The sequence below is a fragment of the Rhinoderma darwinii genome, chromosome 7 (assembly GCF_050947455.1).
Source record: "Rhinoderma darwinii isolate aRhiDar2 chromosome 7, aRhiDar2.hap1, whole genome shotgun sequence".
Taxonomy (NCBI): Eukaryota; Metazoa; Chordata; class Amphibia; order Anura; family Rhinodermatidae; genus Rhinoderma; species Rhinoderma darwinii.
In genome coordinates this window covers 138,169,420-138,195,780 of record NC_134693.1, presented here as the reverse complement: position 1 = coordinate 138,195,780, position 26,361 = coordinate 138,169,420, and the positions used below count along the sequence as shown (strand labels likewise).

General features: G+C 42.6%; 1 long non-coding RNA gene across 1 annotated transcript; it reads left to right on the top strand.

Annotated features, from left to right (window-relative positions):
- Window positions 1–5,727: 5,727 nt before the first annotated feature.
- On the top strand, window positions 5,728–22,786 carry LOC142657403 (uncharacterized). Its single transcript, XR_012849925.1, has 4 exons — window positions 5,728–5,822; window positions 9,676–9,875; window positions 18,489–18,578; window positions 22,620–22,786. It is a non-coding gene; the product is annotated as an uncharacterized LOC142657403 (long non-coding RNA).
- The last annotated feature ends 3,575 nt before the right edge of the window (window positions 22,787–26,361 follow it).

The following is a 26,361-nucleotide window of genomic DNA, read 5'->3' as shown; positions in this document are numbered from 1 at the left end:
CAGTTTGGCTGTGTAGTCTGGAGCGCCCCCTATAACAGCAGTTGGGCTGTGCAGTCGATCTCCCCTATAACAGCAATCGGGCTGTGTAGTCTGGATCTCCCCTATCACAGCAGTCGGGCTGTGTAGTCTGGAGCACCCCCTATAACAGCAATCTGGCTGTGTAGTCTGGAGCGCCCCCTATCACAGCAGTCGGGCTTTGCAGTCTGGAGAGCCCCCTATCACAGCAGTCGGGCTGTGCAGTCTGGAGAGCCCCCTATCACAGCAGTCAGGCTTTGCAGTCTGGAGCGCCCCCTATAACAGCAGTCTGGCTGTGTAGTCTGGAGCGCCCCCTATCACAGCAGTCTGGCTGTGTAGTCTGGAGCGCCCCCTATCACAGCAGTCGGGCTGTGCAGTCTGGATCTCCCCTATAACAGCAGTCGGGCTGTGTAGTCTGGAGCACCCCCTATAACAGCAATCTGGCTGTGTAGTCTGGAGCGCCCCCTATCACAGCAGTCGGGCTTTGCAGTCTGGAGAGCCCCCTATAACAGCAGTCTGGCTGTGTAGTCTGGAGTGCCCCCTATAACAGCAGCCTGGCTGTGCAGTCTGGAGCGCCCCCTATAACAGCAGTCTGGCTGTGTAGTCTGGAGCGCCCCCTATAACAGCAGTCTGGCTGTGTAGTCTTGAGTGCCCCCTATAACAGCAGCCTGGCTGTGCAGTCTGGAGCGCCCCCTATAACAGCAGTCTGGCTGTGTAGTCTGGAGCGCCCCCTATACCAGCAGTCGGGCTGTGTAGTCTGGAGCGCCCCCTATACCAGCAGTCGGGCTGTGTAGTCTGGAGCGCCCCCTATATCAGCAGTCGGGCTGTGTAGTCTGGACCTCCCCCTATAACAGCAGTCGGGCTGTGTAGTCTGGAGCGCCCCCTATAACAGCAGTCGGGCTGTGTAGTCTGGAGCGCTCCCTATCACAGCAGTCGGGCTGTGCAGTCTGGGCCTCCCCCCTATAACAGCAGTCTGGCTGTGTAGTCTGGACCTCCCCCTATAACAGCAGTCGGGCTGTGTAGTCTGGACCTCCCCCTATAACAGCAGTCGTGTTGTGTAATCTGGACCTCCCCCTATAACAGCAGTCGGGCTGTGTAGTCTGGAGCACCCCCTATCTGACCCATAATAGCTGTTATTACGGGCAGTTAAGAAGATTCTGCAAGAATAAAACAAAACTCAAAAAAGAATGAAAATATTTACATTTTACAATTTTGATTCTTTACTGATGATTTTTAAAGTGAACCTGCCCTTTAATATGTGACACGTCCCCCCCCCCCCCCATCACATGATCAGAAAGTACAAGTTTCAGGAATCCTTGTGAGCGGATAGTTATGATCCCTGCGTGATGTTTTTAATCTATTATACATTAGCCGTGATTAACCCCTGCACACCAGGAATCTGGGCACGTCGCCACAATCCCCTCCGAGGATCACGAGAAATGTAAAAACTACGGTGATCTCACTAAGAATGTAAATATTTCTGCAGAATCGCATCAGCTGCCGCGTCCACGGAAAACATGCACGTCTATATGTAACATTGTACGTCCACCATTATATATACTGTACGTACTCTCACGACCAGTGCGAAATTCTCACATCCTAAGGACATACTATCAATATTTGATTGGTGGGGGTCTGACTCCTGGAACCCCCTGCCGATCAGCAGAGGGAATGGGACTGAGCTGCAATATCAGGAACAGCCAAAACTGTATGTAAATAATAAAGAAAGATATGGCATTAGCCGCAGCCCCTTTCATTGTTCCCCCAGGACCCCACCAATCAATAACTGATGGCCTATTAAAATACTAGAAACGCTGCGATGGATAGTCTGACTATAAGTTGGGGGTTCATAGCGGAGCAACATCCTCTGTGTAGGGTAGAAATGTGAGCGTGATGGACTCTGTGATAATGCTCAATTGTATTGCTTATCCTGTACTGATTATAACTTACAGTCTGTATTAAACTTCAGAGCTGCATTTAAAATTCTTCTGGTTGTCATTAATATCAAGCTTGTCAACAGAAATACCCCAAACAGCAATGCTGAGCTCTTGGAATTCATAGGGACATTTCTTATTCCCTGCATCCTATTACTATACAGATAGAGCTATCAGGGAATGCTGGGAGAGTACACTTCTGAAGCTTGCAGAATGGTAAATGCAGCTCTGGAGTGTAACTCAGGATCAGTATTGTAATGTATGTACACAGGGACTCCACCAGCAGAATAGTGAGTGCAGCTCTGGAGTATAATACAGGATGTAACTCAGGATCAGTACAGGATAAGTAATGTAATGTATGTACACAGGGACTCCACCAGCAGAATAGTGAGTGCAGCTCTGGAGTATAATACAGGATGTAACTCAGGATAAGTAATGTATGTACACAGTAACTCCACCAGCAGAATAGTGAGTGCAGCTCTGCAGTATAATACAGGATGTAACTCAGGATCAGTACAGGATAAGTAATGTATGTACACAGTGACTCCACCAGTAGAATAGTGAGTGCAGCTCTGGAGTATAATACAGGCAGTAACTCAGGATCAGTACAGGATAAGTAATGTAATGTATGTACACAGTGACACCACCAGCAGAATAGTGAGTGCAGCTCTGGAGTATAATACAGGATGTAACTCAGGATCAGTACAGGATAAGTAATGTAATGTATGTACACAGTGACTCCACTAGCAGAATAGTGAGTGCAGCTCTGGAGTATAATACAGGATGTAACTCAGGATCAGTACAGGATAAGTAATGTATGTACACTACAAGGGGCCACTTTGGACTGTGACCTAGGAGACGTGCACCCGTTTGAAAAATCTGTCCTGTGCTGCTGATCTATATCTATTTAATGTATGTACACAGTGACTCCACCAGCAGAATAGTGAGTGCAGCTCAGGAGTATAATACAGGATGTAACTCAGGATCAGTACAGGATAAGTAATGTAATGTATGTACACAGTGACTCCACCAGCAGAATAGTGAGTGCAGCTCTGGAGTATAGTACAGGATGTAGTTCAGCCTCAGCCTATTTTTTGCTATAAGCTGCCTGCTCTACAGTAAAAAGAGGTTATTCGTCCTGCAGCCGGCAGGTCAGTCCTACATTCTGATACCTTGTTTAAACACTTCTGGATTCTGTGTCAGCAGAAATATCACTCCTCTAGTCAAACAATGACAGAATTTTGTAAAGTAATTTTAATCAGCCTGAAATATGTACAATGAACTGCACAAATAGCATAAAAGTACTATCTGCCACGAAAGATACCCGGGTTATACCAGCATGCTCCATATCACTGCATACAAGATGTATAACTTATACCAGCTGTACATATATAATTATATACAGAAGATACCCAGGTTATACCAGCATGCTCCATATCACTATATACAGGAAGATGTATAACTTATACCAGCTGTACATATATAATTATATACAGAAGATACCCAGGTTATACCAGCATGTTCCATATCACTATATACAAGAAGATGTATAACTTATACCAGCTGTACATATATAATTATATACAGAAGATACCCAGGTTATACCAGCATTGTACATATTCTCTTAGTATTGGCTCAGGATGTTTCGCTGTTCTTACATAACGTTTGTTTGCTGTGTCAGTCATAGACGAGACTCCGGGGTCTGTAACCTGTACTCCACAAACCCATTTCCACATGTCGTCTTTGCAATTATTTCCTCATTTCTTCTCGTCCTATGAAGCAAATATTCAACATTTTGTGGGTTTTGTATCATTCGGATTCTCGTTGCTATTAACAAATCTTGTTCTCTACAAATAAAACTAATGTTAAAGTTCTTTTTCCCACAGGATTTGTCATGTCTAATAGTTGAGGGTCCTCACAGGCGACCACTTCCAGGAGGAGGCTGAATGGAGGGGTTCCTTAGAGGGACTCTAAGGCGGGATTCACACGACCGATTTTTTTGACGGCCGGGAGAACCGGCCATCAAAAAATGGGACATGCCCTATTATCGGCCGGGTGCCCGGCCACCATAGAAGTCTATGGGGCCGGGTAATACACAGCCATCACCGGAATGTGACCCGAGTGATGGCCGGGTCTACCGTCGCTCGCGCACTCTCTCTCCTCCTCCTCAGAGTTCATGTGAGGAGGAGGAGGAGGGTCTTTTTTTGCTCCCTGTAGGAGTCGGAATCCCCAATCCCCGGCCAGGGATTGGGGATTCCGCTACAGGAGAAGTGCGTGACTACACTGTCCATATATGGACACAGCGAAGTCACGCACTTCTGCAGCGGAATCCCCGACTCTATGGCCGGGGATTCCGCTACAGGAGAAGTGAGTGACTACACTGTCCATATATGGACACAGTGACGTCACTCACTTCTGAAGCAGAATTCCCGACCTGTGGCAGGGAATTCCTCTTCAGGAGAAGTCAGTGACTACACTGTCCATATATGGACATTGAAGTCAGTGACTTCTCCTGGAAGGGGGGGGGGGGGATGGGTGCAACCTACAGGGGACTTGGTGGCATCACCTACAGGCGGCTGGGTGGCATCACCTACAGGGCGCAGGGTGGCATCGCCTGCAGGGGGCTGGGTGGCATCACCTACAGGGGGCTGGGTGGCATCACCAACAGGGGGCTGGGTGGCATTACCAACAGGGGGCTGGGTGGCATTATCTACAAAGGGCTGTGTGTGGCAACAAATTTAAATGAAATTCATCCGATTTTAAAACGGATGCAAATCGGGTCCAAATCGGCCGGTAAAAACAGCAACTCGGCCCGGAACGGATGCAAACCGGCCGGGAAAATCGGCCGATTTTCCCGGCCGACACTCGGACCCTGTCATGTGAATGAGGCCTAAGGGCACACACGTCCACTTCTAATTCTGTCATAATATTTGTTCTTATAGACACAGAACGTATCATCAATAAGGTCTAATAGATTATTTGTATCAACCCATAAGAGATGTTCCCAAAGTTGACCACATGGGGTTGTTTTTTGACAGACCTGGGTCCACCGGAGGATCCTCTGATACTTTGGCCAGTCCAGCCCTGGCATCCGTGCCCTAAGGGTAAGTTCACACAGGGCGGATACGCTGCGTAAAAGCACACATCTTATCCACTCCGGCGCCACAGGGAACTCCGGACGAAAAGCCGCACGAAATTGTGGTGCAGTTTTTCGGCCAGAATGTCCGCTGCGGAAATCCTGCACTGAAGAAAAAAAAGAAAATGGATACTTACCCGTAGCCATGGCAGCACATCCCTCCGACATTCTGCAGCCAATCACAGGCTGCAGTGGTCACATGGGATAAAACGTCATCCCAGTAGGCCGGCCCTTATGAAGAAACACAGAATTCTGGGTAAGTATAAGATCTTTTTTTTTGTTGTGAATTGCGCCCAATCGTGAAGGAAGTGATTGGGTTTATACGGAGATTAGAGAGAATCGCTCATAATGCACTTCCCTAATATATTAGGAGTAGGTCCGTACTGCAGACAGTTAACCTCTAGTGTGGATTATATGAAATGTTCGGATCATTAGGGACCTTTGGAGCTCGATGCAAGTTTATTTTTTCCTCTCCCCTTGCTCAATGAGTCATCTGTGTGTCCCTGATTATTCATGTGTCCCCGGGGATCTGTTTACGTGCCTGGATTTTCAGTCTATAAATATAAATGTACATCTATAGATGAAGATGAACAAACTGACCAGAAGATATTCCTGTAACCATCAGAGCAAACCAACCCACCGGCCACAGATGAATGCCGGGGCTTCTTCCAAGAATATATCGCTGCTCCTTTCTAAGAACGCAGGACAAACGTCTATTGCAGCAAAGGTTGCGGCAGGTAAATTCTGGGTTATTTGCGCCAAAGAAAAGGTCGAATTGACAAACACGGCGAATTCCCAGCGGAGACGTTTCACATAGTATCAATGGTCATTACCTAAAAAAAGTTTATTTTTGTATCATTATATTAGAATTTGCTGAAAATTTACACATAATAGAAAGTTCTGCAACTTTCTAATACACTTTGTGCTTTAATTCCTTATCATTTACAAGATCTCTGCTTGCTTTCGGTCAATGAGCACATTTTTGTTTAAATCCAGAGACTAAAAATATGTGCTGGCCTAATAATTATCACAGCTGGGGGTTTGTTACAGTTGTATCCAGTTTAGACAATCCTCTGCCCCTAAAAAGAACATCAGCACACATTTCCCTCCTGTTCTGACAGTTTGTTACTATGTATCAGTGCGGGTAAAATGTATCAGTCTGGAGTGCAGACTGTCTAGCTCACAATTGTAGCAAACCCTCCAATCTGTACAGGTTGGTTTCTGCCTCTGCATGCCATCAAGTATTTTCCCATTCACTAACAGCAAGCAGAGATCTTGAAAAAATTTAGACATTTAAATACAATGAAAGTTAAAAAGTTGCAGACATTTTCATTATATTTACGTGCAGAAAAAAAATCCAGAACGTGCAGAGGAGATTTCTCGAAATCTCATTGACTTTGCTGGTACTGTATTACGCTGCTGATTTGGCGCACAAAAAATATGTGCGGAAAATCCGCACGTAATACGTATTGTGTTTCTTTGGCCGGAGCGATATTACACTGGTGCAAAATAGAGATTAACATCCACTACTACACCTATCATTTACGAGGATTGTGGCTGCTTAGTATTATCATTGCACACAGATATAGCTCCTATAAAGGGCCAGTCGCACGGTTACGTGTAGTGCACCACACCGGCTTACACCCTATTAGTTACGCCCATACTATTAGATCAGGCGGCTGCCACACAAAGTACTGACACCACAGTCTCCCCCAACATCACAAGTCCTGGCCGCATTCTGCATAAACCTCCATGATAAACATGAGATATTAGTTGATATTTTGGCCAAAATACACAACCTCGCAACCCGCGCCAAGAGTCCCCATCGTATTGTGAGTCCCTACACTCATATCACTGAAAAGGGCCGCACTTACTGACACAAGGGCCGGTTATACAGCAGTTCTCAGCAGGATGCAGACACAATGCTAGAAGAGGTGCAAAATACTGATGAGCAGCCACTACCACACCCATCATTCATGAGGAGGGTGGCTGCCTAGTATTATCAATGTACACAGACGAGGCTTCTATAAGGGCTTGTCCACACCTAGTGGAATTGCTGCAGAAAATTTCTGCAGCAATGCCGTTGAAAATAGCAGACTTTCCGCGGCGGTTTTTTTACTGCAGAAAATGGTGCGGATTTTGCCGCGTTTTTCACAATGTTGGGGGATGGTGACCTCTCCTCTGAAAAACGAAGCAATTCAGTCCACTCTCCGCAGCAGGAATTGACATGTACGAAAAAAACGCACGGCAGGTCAATTTCTGCTCGGAATATTCACGCCGCGTGTAAAATCTCACCCACTTTGCTGCTACTGTATTCCGCTGTGTATTTTCCATCCGCAATTGCAATTCTGCAGCGTGTGGACGAGCCCTAATGCCGGGTTCCCATGTAGCGTAAACGTTGCGGAATTTCGGCAATGGAATTCTGTACGGCAATTCCACAGCATTTACAATAGCAAAAAAGTTAATTAGATTTAGAAAATCTCACGCCCACGCTGCAGAATTTTTTTTTAGCGAAAACTTTCATAAATTGACCTGCAGGTGTTTTTTTTTAATCAGCAGGATGTCAATTTATGTTGTGTTTTCGTTGCTTTCCTGTTGCGGGTTTTCCCCATTGAATTCAATGGGGATATAAAACCTGCAAAAAAATAGCCAAGTGTTGCAACTTTTGCGACGGAAACGCTGCCTTTCTGCTGCAAAAATCGTAACTCAGTAAAAAGAAAGCTTTTTTTGGTTTAAAATGACTAAATATTCTTATACTTACCACCTGGGCGTTGTCATAGCGAAGCTTACTTCTGTTCTTCTTCCGGGTCAGCCTCCTGGAGATGACGTATTTCTGCAGCGGACATGCCGCCCGAAAAACTGCCGCATAATTTTTTGCGCCCGTTTTTTTTTACGTGGCCGTTTTTCAAAAATTGTAAAAAAAATGGCCCGTCGGACCAGAACGCAGTTTTTCCCATTGAAATCAATGGACAGATGTTTGGCGGTGCTCTGCTTCAGATTTTCTGGCTGCTTGCGGCCCAGAAGACGGCCGAAAATAGCCCGTGTGAACATACCCTGGGAGTGGCTGTTCATCAGTATTTTGCATCTCCCTCTCTGTAATATTGTATCTGCACCCTGCTGGGAAATGCTGTTTGTACCGGCCCTTGGATCAGTAAGTTTGGCCTTTTCAGTGATTTTACACTTGTTTTTTGTGCATTTGTTCTCTGTTCAGTGTAGGGAAAAAAAATCAGTTGCTGCCTGGAAACCATCAACAAGCAGGCTGCTGCTGACGGATCTTATTTCATAATTGCAGCAAACCTTCAGATCTGGTAAACAAGATGCTTCCTAAGGGCATGACCACACGTGGCGGATTTCCTCCGCAACTGTCCGCATCAATGCCGCACAGAATCTGCGTTGCAGATTCTGCTGCGGATCTGCACAAAATGTGCAGTAAATTGATGCGGACTAGCTGCTGCGGACTGCGGGAAAAGTGCTTCCCTTCTCCCTATCAGTGCAGGATAGAGAGAAGGGACAGCACTTTCCCTTGTGAAAGTCAAAGAAATTCATACTTACCGCCCGTTGTCTTGGTGACGCGTCCCTCCTTCGGCATCCAGCCCGATCTCCCTGGATGACGCGGCAGTCCATGTGACCGCTGCAGCCTGTTATTAGCCTGTGATTGGCTGCAGCCGTCACTTAGACTGAAACGTCATCCTGGGAGGCCGGACTGGAGACAGAAGCAGGGAGTTCTCGGTAAGTATGAACTTCTATTTTTTTTTACAGATACATGTATGTTGGGATCGGTAGTCACTGTCCCGGGTGCAGAAACAGTTACTGCCGATCGCTTAACTCTTTCAGCACCCTGGACAGTGACTATTTACGGACGTCTCCTAGCAACGCTCCCGTCATTCCGGGAGCCCCATTGACTTCCTCAGTCTGGCTGTAGACCTAGAAATACATAGGTCCAGCCAGAATGAAGAAATGTCATGTTAAAAAAGCAAGACGGATCCGCAGCACACATAACATGTGCATGACAGCTGCGGACTTCATTGCGGAAATTAGAATCTCCATTGAAGTCAATGGAGAAATTCCGCCATGAGTCCGCCACTGGTCCGCAACAGACAGAGCATGCTGCGGACACCAAATTCCGCTCCGCAGCCTATGCTCCGCAGCGGAATTTTACGCCTCGTCTAAACGAACACTGCTAAATTAAAGTGTACGTCAATGGACAAACGGCTCCGCTGCGGATTAACGCTGCGGAGTTTAAGTGAAATTCCGCCACGTGTGAACCCAGCCTAACTCATCCCAAAATCAAACCCAAAACCTCAGTGCCGACCACGGAGCCGCCGTGCCACCATCCACATTGCAAAGGTTGACATTTCTGGGATCATGGAGAGGGGGAGCCCTGTGGAGGTTCAGATAATTTAGGGGGTGAGCTGCGCCCCCTCTTCCACGAGCCGCATAGTAGCCGCATGGGTTTCCTCTATGTAACTATTCTGCATTACTTAATAATAACAATAAACTTGAGACAATTCATTTCCTACCCCGACCCCCAAAAAAAAGTAGCCGTGCCCATTCAAGGATTGAATTCTTATTTGTTTGATACAATCACAGGATCATCTTCTGCAGACGAGGACCATTAACATAACGGGGGAAACAGGAACTTCACATCATAACATTGCAGGGAAACGTACAGTTTACTGGCATTTATGGAACAGGAGAAATATGTTCCATGGCTGGAAATAAGACTTCGCCTCCGCCGGGGTTTGGACAGGCAGACGCTGTGAGACGGAGGCGTCTGAGAAGCGGGCCAGGTAACACATACAGGGGGTGTCCGGGGGGAGGGTGGGAGACGGGCGGACTGCGCTGCTCCATCCAGACGTAAATCAATATCCTGGTGACTGATCAATAAATCAGGTGAGGGGCGAAATCTCAGAACAAGGGGTTAAATTGACACCAATACCGCCAACCCGGGAGCGCCAAACCGTCAGCGCAAAAATAATATTCACTGCGGCAAAAATTAATTTCCTGTCCTTGGACAGAAATCTGTTCCTGCTCATAAGATTCTAGACTGAGAAAAACAAAGTATGATGAGCGGCTGAGAAATATCTAATATATACTAAGAGTGAAATAAAAAGAAGAGGGAAATATAGATAGATAGATAGATAGATAGATAGATAGATAGATAGATAGATATGCGATAGATAGATAGATATGAGATAGATAGATATGAGATAGATAGATAGATAGATAGATAGATAGATAGATAGATAGATAGATAGATAGATAGATAGATAGATAGATAGATAGATAGATAGATAGATAGATAGAGATAGATATGCGATAGATAGATAGATATGAGATAGATAGATATGAGATAGATAGATAGATAGATAGATAGATAGATAGATAGATAGATAGATAGATAGATAGATAGATAGATATGAGATAGATAGATAGATAGATAGGAGATAGATATGAGATAGATAGATATGCGATAGATAGATAGATAGATAGATAGATAGATAGATAGATAGATAGATAGATAGATAGATAGATAGATAGATAGATAGATAGATAGATAGATAGATAGATAGATAGATATGAGAGAGATAGATAGATAGATAGATAGATAGATAGATAGATATGAGATAGATAGATAGATAGATAGATATGAGATAGATAGATAGATAGATAGATAGATAGATAGATAGATAGATAGATAGATAGATAGATAGATAGATAGATAGATAGATAGAAGATAGATATGAGATAGATAGATATGCGATAGATAGATAGATAGATAGATAGATAGATAGATAGATAGATAGATAGATAGATAGATAGATAGATAGATAGATAGATAGATAGATAGATATGAGATAGATAGATAGATAGATATGAGATAGATAGATAGATAGATAGATAGATAGATAGATAGATAGATATGAGATAGATAGATAGATAGATAGATAGATAGATAGATAGATAGATAGATAGATAGATAGATAGATAGATAGATAGATATACTGAGTGATGAGCTGATCTCCAGGGGACCTGCCTAATGGAAAGTGGACAACATTAATGAATTAAAACCTAATTAGTTGTTACTTATCCCCCCCCCCCCTCATTATTACATTATTATGATTGGGGTTTGTTCTTCGCAGTTTTCCGTCGTCTTCTCTCACTTCATTCCGGGGAATAAATGGAAATTACGAATGAAAGAACAAGGGACGGATTTTGTTCCAAAACAGAAATCGGAGCCGCCTCTCCTGCACCAGGGGCCGGTTGGCAGGTATTAAACCTTCATGCCCAGAGTTGTTGATTCTGGGCCGTCAATCCAACCCCGAGCGCAAAAACATTACCTCACGTTAACTCTACGTAGACCAGAGCGTTGACGCGACTGTTTATGTTCATGTTGACCGAGTGCGTAAACAATTAACGTCAAGCAGATGTTTTTGGAACGCGAGACGCAGGAGCGCAGTCGTTTTACGAGAGCAGGATCGGTACGAGACCCAGCGGGGAAAGAAAACCTCCGGCTGCTTTAATGATGTTTTTGTAGAAACCTCAGGTCATTGATCTTAAGAGGAGACCAAACTTTTTTGGCTCATGGAAGTTTTAGGAAAAAAACAGATTGTTCTGGAAGGAAAAAAACAAAAAGGAAGGAGTTTCTATCACTCTGGGCCTCGTTCTCTACACAAAACTTGAGAAATGGAGACCTCCTGTAAACTCCGGAGGACCCGGGAGACGCCGGGGGCCTCAGTCTTGTGGGTGGGGATTGGCCACCGCCAGGGGCGCAACTATAGGGGGTGCAAAGATTATGGATGAACTTGGGCCTTGGAGCCTGAGAGGTCCCAAATGGTCTCTGCCCCATAGGGGAAGTCAGTACTATAAATGACGGATGATAGTTTGGGGTCCCTACTACAGATATTGCATTGGGGCCCTGAGTCTTCAAGTAACACTTCAGGCCACTGCTTTATTTATTAAAGGGCAACTCCATCCTGAAGATTTTGTGGTGACTCCACTTCACCCCAATATCTTAGTCAGACTATGTCACATTTATAGCAGTCCATGTAGATGAGATAGGGGAGCTGTTTGTTGGATGTTGGAGTCCTCACAGTGAAGAGCTGCACAAGGGGATAATAGAGGAGTGGGTCATGGCAAAAAAATTAGAGGTGCCTTTTTTTTGAGGGGCGTGGCTTATATAAAATGGTGTGGCTAAATATATTCAGTCCCATATATTAACATCAGAACCCCTAAATAATTTCACACCCCTATATTAACGTTAGACACCAGATCAGTGCCCTTACATTTTTTCAGACCCCCTATATTAATAATTAAACCCTAGAACAGACCCTCTCTAATATAGTCAGACCCCAGAACTGAGCCCTAAATGAATTGCAGACCACAGACCAGACCCCCTAAATATTTTCAGACCCCTATATTAATATTAAACCCCAGACCAGACCCCATTAATATATTCAGACCCCAGACCAGAACCCCTAAATTATTTCAGACCCCCTATATTAATATTAGACCCTAGACCAGACCTCTTTAATATATTCAGACCCCAGACCAGACCCTATAGATATATTTTTAGACCCCAGGCCCCCTATATGAATATCAGACCAAGATCATACCCTTAACTTAATTCAGACTCCAGATCAGACAAAAAAAATGCAGACCCCAGACCAGACTATATACTGACCCTCCTCGCTACCGACTCTGTCCAGCATCAGGACCCAGTGCAGCGTCGCCCAGAGCTGAGCAAGAGCTTGGTGCGGGGAGGGTAAATGTATAGTATAGGCTCAAAATTAAATGGGCTTTGTGGCTGGCATTATATGTGCACTAGGACAGGCACTATTATAGGTGACTATGGCTGGCATATGGGCACTAGGACAGGCACTATTATAGGTGACTATGGCTGACATTATATGGGCACTAGGACAGGCACTATTATGGGTGACTATGGCTGGCATTATATGGGCACTAGGACAGGCACTATTATGGGTGACTATGGCTGGCATTATATGGGCACTAGGACAGGCACTATTATAGGTGACTATGGCTAGCATTATATGGGCACTAGGACAGGCACTATTATAGGTGACTATGGCTGACATTATATGGGCACTAGGACAGGCACTATTATGGGTGACTATGGCTGGCATTATATGGGCACTAGGACAGGCACTATTATAGGTGACTATGGCTGACATTATATGGGCACTAGGACAGGCACTATTATGGGTGACTATGGCTGGCATTATATGGGCACTAGGACAGGCACTATTATAGGTGACTATGGCTAGCATTATATGTGCACTAGGACAGGCACTGTTATAGGTGACTATGGCTGGCATTATATGGGCACTAGGACGGGCACTATTATGGGTGACTATGGCTGGCATTATATGGGCACTAGGACAGGCACTATTATGGGTGACTATGGCTGGCATTATATGGGCACTAGGACAGGCACTATTATAGGTGACTATGGCTAGCATTATATGTGCACTAGGACAGGCACTGTTATAGGTGACTATGGCTGGCACTGTTATGTGGTCACTGTGGCTGGTTCTGCCCTGTGGGTTCTAGGCAAAGCACAATAATATGGGCACTGACATCGGTGCTGCTCTGTAATGGGTATTAATATGACTCTTATATGGGAACTCATCTAGCTGGATCTATTATATGATCACTATAGAGGGTGCCTTTATTTTGGCACAATGACTGGTGCAATTATATGGGTCCTACATCAGGCACTGTTATACGGCCACTGTTTCTAGCATTATTATATGCCTACTACAGCTGGTAAATATATTATGGGCACTGTATCTGACACTAGTATGTGGACACTCTGGGTGATGTTATATATGGACATTAATAATGTGGCTCAATCTACTATATGGGCTGAGTCTGTAATGTGGGCACTATGGCTGGTGATGGTTGTGACTATAGGATGCTGGAAGGAATGGTTTGGGCACAACTCATCCTGATAGATATAAATGTGTGGTCTGTGATTTTACATAGGACTGCAAGAAAGGCTGCAGCCTTATCTGGACTTGTCATAATGCGCAAAAGATGCACAAGAGTTATGTGACGGATTCAGCTCTGCTACATCTGGATGTTATTCAGCAGTGTGAGCCTGCTCAGATCTAATGTCAGTCTCTGGCCCGGGCCCCTGTTCATAGTAATGCAGTATGGCGAGATGTTAATGACGCTCATTGTCAGGGAACGGTAGCACTAGGCCCCTCGAGCGCTCTACTACAACGCAGCCTCTCGCTCTGTAATTCCACGGGGGAAAGCCCCACAGTCATTATTGATGGGAGAAGTCGTACAAGCCGCATATTATCCCAAAACTGAAAGGGAGCCCTTTACTGAAAACAGAGCCGCTCCAGCGTATCCAGTGCATTACAGCGCGGTCAGACGGTCGCCACGTGCGCACAGACGCCACGCTTCACTCCAGCGCATTGACAACCAGTATTAGGGTATGTTCACACGGCGGGGGTCCGTAACGGCTGAAATTACGGGGATGTTTCAGCCTGAAAACATCCCCGTAATTTCAGCCGTACCGGCATGTGCAGGCGCTTGAACGCCGCGTCAATTACGGCCGTAATTAGCGCTGCTATTCATTGGAGTCAATGAATAGCGGCTCCAAATACGGCCAAAGAAGTGACAGGTCACTTCTTTGACGCGGGCGTCTATTTACGCGCCGTCATTTGACAGCGGCGCGTAAATATACGCCTCGTGTGAACAGACAAACGTCTGCCCATTGCTTTCAATGGGCAGATGTTTGTTAGCGCTATTGAGGCGCTATTTTCAGACGTAATTCGGGGCAAAAACGCCCGAATTACGTCCGTAAATAGGCCGTGTGAACATACCCTAATTCGGGGCAAAAACGCCCGATTTACGTCCGTAAATAGGCCGTGTGAACATACCCTAACTGCCCCTTCACTGACGGCACACGTGGGACACCCATCACCATCCAGGCTTCATCACCGGGGGGTCCTGGCAGGCGCCCCTCCGTGTATACGGCCGTGATGAATGGGATACATAGTCCTTGTCGTCCTCTTCTGACATATTGTTAAATTCTCTTTATCCTGTGTCTGGCAAAGCTGGGTGACAACCAATATGGCTGCCATGAATTCTCTCATAGGTGTCGTCACCCAGCTTTCCCACACACCTGAGTGGAAAATCTGTCTAGTTACTGAATTCACTGATACATCCCCAATATTTATATCACTGAATAACTGGGCAGTTCTGATATTCAGCATTGTAGAAAAGCTGGGAGGCAACCTCTATTGACAATGTAATAAAACCCAGCTTAGATACACCAGCCCAGCAGACAGTATCACACAGGATAAGCTTAGATACACCAGCCCAGCAGACAGTATCACACATGATAAGCTTAGATACACCAGCCCAGCAGACAGTATCACACATGATAAGCTTAGATACACCAGCCCAGCAGACAGTATCACACAGGATAAGCTTAGATACACCAACCCAGCAGACAGTATCACACATGATAAGCTTAGATACACCAGCCCAGCAGACAGCATCACACGTGATAAGCTTAGATACACCAGCCCAGCAGACAGTATCACACAATAGGCTTAGATACACTAGCCCAGCAGACCGTATCACACATGATAGGATTAGATGCACTGTCACAGAAGACAGTATCACACATGATAGGCTTAGATACACCAGCTCAACAGATAGTATCACACATGATAGGCTTAGATACACCAGCCCAGCAGACAGTATCACACATTATAGGCTTAGATACACTAGCCCAGCAGACAGTATCACACATGATGGGCTTAGATACAACAGCCCAGCAGACAGTATCACACATGATCGGATTAGATACACCAGCTCAGCAGACAGTATCACACATGATAGGCTTAGATACACTAGCCCAGCAGACAGTATCACACATGATAGGATTAGATACACCAGCTCAGCAGACAGTATCACACATGATAGGCTTAGATACACTAGCCCAGCAGACAGTATCACACATGATAGGATTAGATACACCAGCTCAGCAGACAGTATCACACATGATAGGCTTAGATGCACCAGCTCAACAGACAGTATCACACATGATAGGATTAGATACACCAGCTCTGCAGACAGTATCACACATGATAGGATTAGATACACCAGCTCAGCAGACAGTATCACACATGATAGGCTTAGATGCACCAGCTCAACAGACAGTATCACACATAATAGGACCGTATCATGAATGACAAGCTTAGATACATGGCTCAACAAACTATCACACATGACAGGCTTAGATACAGGGGCTCAGAAGACAGTATCACACATATTAGGCTTAGATACAGCGTCTCAGCAGACAGTTCTACACAGGACAGGCTGCTTCGTTCACATCTGCGTCAGGGTTCCGTTCTGGCGTTCCGTCGGAGCTTTCAGTCAGAACGGAACTCTGACTGAAACAAACGGAAACCATAGGTTTCCGTTTGCATCACCATTGATTTCAATGGTGACCGATCCGGTACCAATGGTTTCCGTTTGTCCCCGTTGTGTAAGGGTTCCGTTGTTTTGACGGACTGAATAGCGCAGTCGACTACAGTATTGATTCTGTCAAAACTATGGAACCCTTACACAACAGAGACAAACGGAAACAGAAGATAATATTGTTGAAAAAGTTAATTAAATAAGTGAAGCCAGCAGTAGTCCTATCAGTTTTAGTATTTCTATATTGTACTAAATGCCTGACATTAGCTCTACATCTCCCACAACAGCGGAGAATGCCGAACCAACAGGGGGCAACAGTGACATGACGGGCCTGCAGCCTGCGATTTATCAGGAAACTAAATTTTTTCGAAATGCAGCTTTGGATGTGACTACAGTATAAGACATAATATGACTCAAGATCAAATAAAAAGTTTTGCTACAGAGGCATTGTTCCTCCAGAGCCATCTTCTGCTTTGCATTGGTTTATAGGTTTCTTCTCTTTTTCCTTTGTATCCCAGGTTTGGTTAATATCCCCAGTCATATTTCAGGTCGGCTAGTAACCTATAGGTGGCATTAGAGAGATAGTTTTCTTCCTTCTGGAGAAGAGCTCATTTGCATACTTTTTCCCAGGGAGCATTGCATTTAATACTCCCTACACCAGCTGGATCTCCACAAGGAGAACCAGTATCCCCAAGAGCTTAATATCCCTTAAAAAAAAAACATGGATAGGGGGTGTCCAAGAGGTGAAAAAAAACCTTTAAAATGTAATAACCTTTCACGCAGAATCTATGGTCTTTTAAGGGAAGACTCTCAAATGATCTTTGTCCTTGGCATAGCAATGTCGTATAGAAGGCCTGCAGTCAGCCCCATAGTCTAATTAATATCAGTCAGTTCCCGCTATTCACACGGCGAGCCATGGCGAACTTCTAATTTATTAATGCTCATGGGTATCCGAGACTTTTAACACATTAAAATACAAACATTACATCTTACAAGAAAAATCCAGGTCATTAATCATGGCACGGTGGCCCCTTGCTGAGTGGCCCATTGTGACTCGGGGACAGTAGATGCCTTTGCTCTGTGTTCAGCCGTTCACGCTGTGCGCTGTTCAGGACCAGAGCTGCTATTTCCATAGCGTGTGTATTTTTTCGCTGGCGGTTTCCAGTCATTCACTATGAATGAATCAGTGTTTGCCGGAGGCCCCCATCATAAGCAGAAGTGGAAGAAGAACAAGGGGAGATTTACAGCTTTGGGAAGGGGCATTTTTCTCAGCCATTGCCTTAAGAATACACGGTATATACGCTACGGAGAGACATGGCTTCTGGCCATCAGCGAAGATGTAACTTATAGAAAAACCCAAACAGTAAGACAAAATGTCTCCCCCTACCCGCAGCTTATTGGTATGTTCACACAGGGCGGATATGAAGCGTAAAAGTTGGCGCTCGCTACGTTCCCGAATCCGCTGCAACGCAGGCACCACCTTTTGGTGATCATTCCGGAGACAGTCATCTGGGAATCCGACTGGGAAAGTCCATACCTCCTTGCAGGTAAAAAACGGGGAGGTACATTAGGCCCGGTCTAGCCAGCGCCAAACTGATCGCGGCTTAGAGGAACCACTTCTCCGGTGAAAATCGTAACAGGAGATCATACAAACCACATACAGATGTTGCCCCTGGTTGAATTTGAATCCAGGACCCAAGTGCTGTAATAAAACTGTGTGATGGTCCCAGTCCTAGTAAATTGTAGGATATGTGCTCGTCCTGGACTTTTATGGTAAGTCTCCATGTCCTGTACTGGCCTGGGATTTATGAGGTTCATGGGTCGTCATCATGAGTCCACACTTATCACTCGTCCTCGCTCAACACATAAAAGAACAAGACCATGATGGTTGGAAACTGGAATTAAATTTTTTTTTTTTTGTTTAACTCCAACAGGAAACCCAATTGTAGATGAGCGCAAAAGGGAAGCGACATCATAAAAAGACTCGTCTGTGCAAGAGAAGGATATTATTACAATATGCGAAAGTGGGTATATAGCGACTGCTAAAAATAACTGCTAGAACTGATATGTCAGTGATATACTGTGTATAGATAGATAGATAGATAGATAGATAGATAGATAGATAGATAGATAGATAGATAGATAGATAGATAGATAGATAGATAGATAGATAGATAGATAGATAGATATGAGATAGATAGATAGATAGATAGATAGATATGAGAGATATTAGATAGATAGATAGATAGATAGATAGATAGATAGATAGATAGATAGATAGATAGATATGAGATAGATAGATAGATAGATAGATAGATAGATAGATAGATAGATAGATAGATAGATAGATAGATAGATAGATAGATAGATAGATATGAGATAGAGAGAGAGAGAGGATAAATAGATAGATATTAGATAGATAGATAGATAGATAGATAGATAGATAGATAGATAGATAGATAGATAGTTTTCCTCTCCTGGTTCGGGATCTCTGTGGGTGAATGATTTGCAGTTCTCTCATGTTGCTGCCTGCAGAGTTTTTACAGAAGGTTAATGATAAAACCGCAGGAATAGATTGGAGGGCCGCACATCAAAGGGTTTGGGATCCAGGCCTGCGGGTTCATTAAACACAGAGACATTCCTTTCCTCGTTTCCAGATGTTCAGAGATGTCACGCTCCTTATCCCTCACACTGAGAGCTGGTCAGTTATATAACAGGAGGTCTCTCTGGTTCTGGGTGGAGGTGACCTTGGTGCCACATTATTATTCACTGACGACTGTAGATTTGGTATTTAGTAGAATGACACCGCTATTCACATTATGACATATACTGCACGGATCATTGACACGTGTCTGGCCGGCTATCCGCGTGAGATTATGGGCTATGTCTTAATTATGGGCTATGTCCTAATTGCAGTCTGTTAAGCTCATGTGACATCACACGTTAGGCATCCATCACCCATAGGCTATGATGTCATCGTTTAATAGATACCTCATTAACAGCTATTAAAAAGCTCATGACATAGTCAATTACACTAGTCTATCCAGAATTTAAAAGATATCCCCCGACACATACGGCGGGACGGAGGCTAGAAGGACACGTTTGACGGTACGTTTGAAGTATGACCTCTTTGAAAATTTTATTGCAAAGTCGTCCATTCCACTGTTCAACGAGGACAGAAGAGATCCCGACTACTTTGGGTATGTTTGTAGTCTGTTAACCATGGAGACACATAGGTCTGCATTGCAGCTGTATACACAAAACGGTAGGCTTTAGTGCAAAGTGTCTTTATTTTTTTAAATTTCAGATGCATTGGGGCAATACTATAAGTTGGTTGCAAAGGTCTACCTACCCTTTGATATAATGTGAATCTTGGTGACATGTTCCCTTTAAGAAACGTCTGGAATTTTTGGCTACTTTCATTCTAGTTTTGAACAAGTATACATAGAGATCACAAATAAAGTGAAGTGACCCAGCTGTTCACCGATAAAAAAAAAAGTCAGAAAGAATAATAAGAAAGCATAATAAGGCAGCTGCGTGCAATGTTTTCCTATGGCCGGAGCCTGTCCGTAAGTTGTATGCACTCATCACTTTGTCTTTGGTTTTACACCTGCAGCCGTCGTATAAATAATTGTCTCCATTATCCAGTGATCAGCAAAAAAATTAAGAACAGTCTCTGGCGGGTTACATGGAGCTCATCTACCTGAGTTTCTGGGAAAAAAAATTGTATATGCAGTGGTGACAATTTCTATTGTATTCCTTGCACTCTTTCCCAAATGAAGAAGTGTAGTTATTTGTTAATTTGTTTAATTCCTACAATTATTCCTGGGTGGCTCAATGCCTGTTCTAATAACCAGGAATTATTACATCAGTGCCAATTGTACGCCATTGTGGAATTGTAATTATTCTCAGCAAGCCACATTGTCCCGGCGGGTACGCCAAATTGCTTTTGCTGTTTTGATCCTCTAGTTCAGGATCCTCATCTCTTGGTCAGAGTGGGGAGCAGTTACAAAGCATCTCTTTCTCTAGAGGACCCGTCCTGTCCTGTATTACACAGGGAACATATTGATATGAACGGACACTGTGTAATGCTTCATTTCTCCTGTGGTGGTGCTGCAGGGAAACTGAACACTTACTGCCAGTTTCCCGACAGATCACAGCTGATCGCTGGAGGTCCCAGCAGGGGAATTTGCTTATTTCAGGGGAGCCTTCTAACAAGTAGGGATTGTCCGAAGCGACAGAAAGAGATTTATTCCCTGTACGCGAGGGAAGACTGGGGGTTAATAATCCAGCGATTATCACCATATTATTATTGGTTGTTTTCGTTCATGAGCGCTTGGACGGATGGTGGGAGATTAAGTAATGTTCTGTGGCGTCTGCTGAAAGTTCTTGGAAATGCAGAATGTCTTATGTTTATATTTCCATTCATCTATTCCCAGGCAACTTGACAGAAAGCAGTGTTCTTATGTGCGGTGTGAGACGTCTAACATCTCGCACAGGCTCCTGCGTCTCACTGCGAGCCTGAGGCTGAAATAAACACTTTGTATTATTAATTTCACCTCATTACTATTCCGGGAATTGTCAGCGAATCATATATGCCATAAATATCGTGTTTCATTTTTGGCTTTTTATTTTTTGCGTTACACGGAAACTGTATGGAAATGTTATTTTTCGGCCCAGAAAGAAATGTCGTCATGACAACCAGCTAGACATGGACTTAAAGAGAAACTATTATGAATTAAATTTTAATCATATCGATAGAAATATATTAAACAGAACTAGTATAATGGAGAGCTGCCATATTATAGCACACACATCCCTACTGCATTGTCTGTATAAACAGCGCAGCAGGGAGAGTTTGCTTTATGGCAGATGCAATAGCTAAATCTAATGAGATTTTAATAATTTTATATAGTACCATGAGACCAGGACGATCTCCCTTTACCACACCGTAAAACAGAACAGAGTGGGGGAGATTGAAAAAAAACAAAAACCTGTATCTGTTGCCCATAGCAACCAATCACTGCACAGCTTTTATTTTTCAAGACCCCTTTAAGAAATTAAAGCTGTGCTGTGATTGGTTGGTATGGGCAACAGAGACAGTTTTTCATACATCGCCCCCAAATTGTATATACATTCTCCACCGCGTTGTTGTGTATTCCTGCCTATCTAGTCTCCAGCAGCACAGCAGATCTGTCATTTTAAACTCACCACATAATGATAAGGGGATGACTCTAATATTCAGTCTGCCCAGCACTGCTGTAAAGTGAGGCGTGCAAAACATTGAAGGGGTTCTTCCATCTGGCGTGTCTCTCTCTGGCAAACCTGGTGCTGCAAGGGAAATCTATGGCTAGCGGCAACTTCCTAGGGTTCTCTGGCGCCAGACCTGCAGTGATCGGCTGATTTCTAGTCCGACTTCAATTGTAAAAGAAGTTGTCAAGATGAGACAACCCCTTTAAGTATCAGTCTATCCTGTGCGCTCTAGCGGCGACTGTGTAAACTGTAACTTTTCTGAATTTAAAAATAATGTGAAAATAAAAATCAGAACAAAAAGGCCCAAAAATGTGAAAAATAGTTTTTCACAATTTTTTTTACATTTTTGGATAATAGATTCCCTTTAGCATTATTCCGCCTATTATGAAGGACATCCCGAGTGAAGTCCTTGAGCTGTCCTATTCTGTCAAGATATTAACAACAGTGGTTGTGACCCAGCTTTCCCAGAGCCCTGAATAGAAGATCTGCCTAGTTATGCGTTAATATATCCCATTTGCTATTCAGGAGTCTAGGAAAGTAGCATTAGCCCAGGTCTATTGGCTGGACGCTACGGTTATCCCGTGTAGTCAGCGTATTAATATTTCGCTCTAGTGATTCCTATATTAGGAGCTCAGCTGGAGAGGAAACAGAAGGGATATTCTGAGCTGTAATGATATAAGGGGAGATGTTTTTAGCAAGTGCTGTTATGGCTGGGCTGGTGTCGGAGTACCGGGCGGTGTGTGGGGCACGCAGGAAGGTTATTCTGTAGTGCAGTCGGGTTACTGATTTCCGTATTATGTTTCTATTCATAGGCCTCAGTGACTTCACCGACTCACATGACCGACGGAAACCTTCATCTACTCAGATCACAGACAAGTATTGGAAAGTACATAATGGCAGCACCTTGGCCGGAGCCTCTTCACTTGGCATTATCTTGTGATGTCAATTTTTTTTTATTTTTTTTAATAAAAAGTTTAGTCAGTGCGTTTTGTGCAGCTTTCTAAATGCTTTTTATTAAAAATTATTTTTCCTTTTTGAGATACAGCTGCTTTGTATCCTGTATATAGAGCAGCTGTATCTAGCGCTGAGACCTGAATTCGTCATGGTTAGCGGGACTGACGGGTTCAGTGTCAGCGGGTCCTGCTAAGTTATGAACTGTCAGAGACACGCAGGACCCGCTGTCCTTGAACCCGTCAGTCCCGCTGACCATGACGGATTCAGGTCTCAGCGCTAGATACAGCTGATCTATATACAGGATACAAAGCAGCTGTATCTCAAAAAGGAAAAATCATTTTTAATAAAAAGCATTTAGAAAGTTGCACCAAACACATTGATAGTTGTTGTTTTTTTGTTTTTGTTTTTTAAATAATAATACAATCTATTTCAAAGGGGAACGTAGCCTTTAAATTAAATGTCCACTTGATGCAAAATTCTGTGCTGATTAATTTCTTGGTAAATCTCTATAGGGTTACATGATAATATTCTATCTGTCTGCAGCCGACACAAGGGCCTACAATTTAATGATATGTATATGCAGGGGAATTTAAGATCTGTATCGGAAAAACAGAGCTCCAACCGCTGTAATTCTATCTATCTATCTATCTATCTATCTATCTATCTATCTATCTATCTATCTATCTATCTATCTATCTATCTATCTATCTATCTATCTATCTATCTATCTATCTCATATTTATCTATCTCATTATCTATCTATCTATCTATCTATCTATCTATCTATCTATCTATCTATCTATCTATCTATCTATCTATCTATCTATCTATCTATCTATCTATCTATCTATCTATCTCATATTTATCTATCTCATATTTATCTATCTATCTATCTATCTATCTATCTATCTATCTATCTATCTATCTATCTATCTATCTATCTATCTATCTATCTATCTATCTATCTATCTATCTATCTATCTATCTATCTATCTATCTTTGCAATATTAAGCTTATTACTAGGGAAATCATCAGATATATGAGCAGTGATTTGCCTGCATGAAAATCTGGAGGGATGACAAGATCGTATTGAAAAAAAAGTGAAACGAAAACAAACCTCACACATTTTTGGAGAGGGGATGGTGCCACTAATATTCTTGGAGTGAGTGTTTCTTTCTGCAGTGATGGCCTCACGATGTGAGATAAATTTGGAATAAAGCCTGTGTGTATTTTGTGCACTGTTGACTATTTCTGTCTTCTCCTTAACAGTCAGAGACATACATAAAAGATATTTAAAGGCGCCTCGCAGGCCCAGCACAGCATTCCCATGTACATGTAGTACAGATATTGACCTAACCACCGGCCGCAATGTGAGTGCACAAAATCCTACCCAACCGCAGCGGCCAGTGGGCAGCCGCCACCTCAACATACTCGGCAGCTCTGGAGCCAGAATGTGGGTTGTAGGAAGATTTGTAAGGGACATATGAGTTCTTATTTTGTAGACATACCTGACATTCCACATTACCTTGTAAAGGACATTTTATTCTGGGAAAGTTCACAAACGCGAATACAAATCTTCTAGAAGCTCATTCATCTGAAATCATACAACCAAACAAAGTGTAAGATATGAAGATTCTACAAATATAGTAGTTATATTCTTGTATATAGGGGCAGTATTATAGTAGTTATATTCTTGTATATAGGGGGCAGTATTATAGTAGTTATATTCTTGTATATAGGAGCAGTATTATAGTAGTTATATTCTTGTATATAGGGGCAGTATTATAGTAGTTATATTCTTGTATATAGGGGGCAGTATTATAGTAGTTATATTCTTGTATATAGGGAGCAGTATTATAGTAGTTATATTCTTGTATATAGGGGCAGTATTATAGTAGTTATGTTCTTGTATATAGGGGGCAGTATTATAGCAGTTATATTCTTGTATATAAGGAGCAGTATTATAGTAGTTATATTCTTGTATATAAGGGGCATTATTATAGTAGTTATATTCTTGTATATAGGGGGCAGTATTATAGTAGTTATATTCTTGTATATAGGGGGCAGTATTATAGTAGTTATATTCTTGTATATAGGAGCAGTATTATAGTAGTTATATTCTTGTATATAGGAGGCAGTATTATAGTAGTTATATTCTTGTATATAGGGGGCAGTATTATAGTAGTTATATTCTTGTATATAGGAGCAGTATTATAGTAGTTATATTCTTGTATATAGTGGCAGTATTATAGTAGTTATATTCTTGTATATAGGGGGCAGTATTATAGTAGTTATATTCTTGTATATAGGAGCAGTGTTATAGTAGTTATATTCTTGTATATAGGAGCAGTATTATAGAAGTTATATTCTTGTATATAGGGGCAGCATTATAGTAGTTATATTCTTGTATATAGGGGCAGTATTATAGTAGTTATATTCTTGTATATAGGGGGCAGTATTATAGTAGTTATATTCTTGTATATAGGGAGCAGTATTATAGTAGTTATATTCTTGTATATAGGGGCAGTATTATAGTAGTTATGTTCTTGTATATAGGGGGCAGTATTATAGCAGTTATATTCTTGTATATAAGGAGCAGTATTATAGTAGTTATATTCTTGTATATAAGGGGCATTATTATAGTAGTTATATTCTTGTATATAGGGGGCAGTATTATAGTAGTTATATTCTTGTATATAGGGGGCAGTATTATAGTAGTTATATTCTTGTATATAGGAGCAGTATTATAGTAGTTATATTCTTGTATATAGGAGGCAGTATTATAGTAGTTATATTCTTGTATATAGGGGGCAGTATTATAGTAGTTATATTCTTGTATATAGGAGCAGTATTATAGTAGTTATATTCTTGTATATAGGGGCAGTATTATAGTAGTTATATTCTTGTATATAGGGGGCAGTATTATAGTAGTTATATTCTTGTATATAGTGGCAGTATTATAGTAGTTATATTCTTGTATATAGGGGGCAGTACTATAGTAGTTATATTCTTGTATATAGGAGCAGTGTTATAGTAGTTATATTCTTGTATATAGGAGCAGTATTATAGAAGTTATATTCTTGTATATAGGGGCAGCATTATAGTAGTTATATTCTTGTATATAGGGGCAGTATTATAGTAGTTATATTCTTGTATATAGGGGGCAGTATTATAGTAGTTATATTCTTGTATATAGGGAGCAGTATTATAGTAGTTATATTCTTGTATATAGGGGCAGTATTATAGTAGTTATGTTCTTGTATATAGGGGGCAGTATTATAGCAGTTATATTCTTGTATATAAGGAGCAGTATTATAGTAGTTATATTCTTGTATATAAGGGGCATTATTATAGTAGTTATATTCTTGTATATAGGGGGCAGTATTATAGTAGTTATATTCTTGTATATAGGGGGCAGTATTATAGTAGTTATATTCTTGTATATAGGAGCAGTATTATAGTAGTTATATTCTTGTATATAGGAGGCAGTATTATAGTAGTTATATTCTTGTATATAGGGGGCAGTATTATAGTAGTTATATTCTTGTATATAGGAGCAGTATTATAGTAGTTATATTCTTGTATATAGGGGCAGTATTA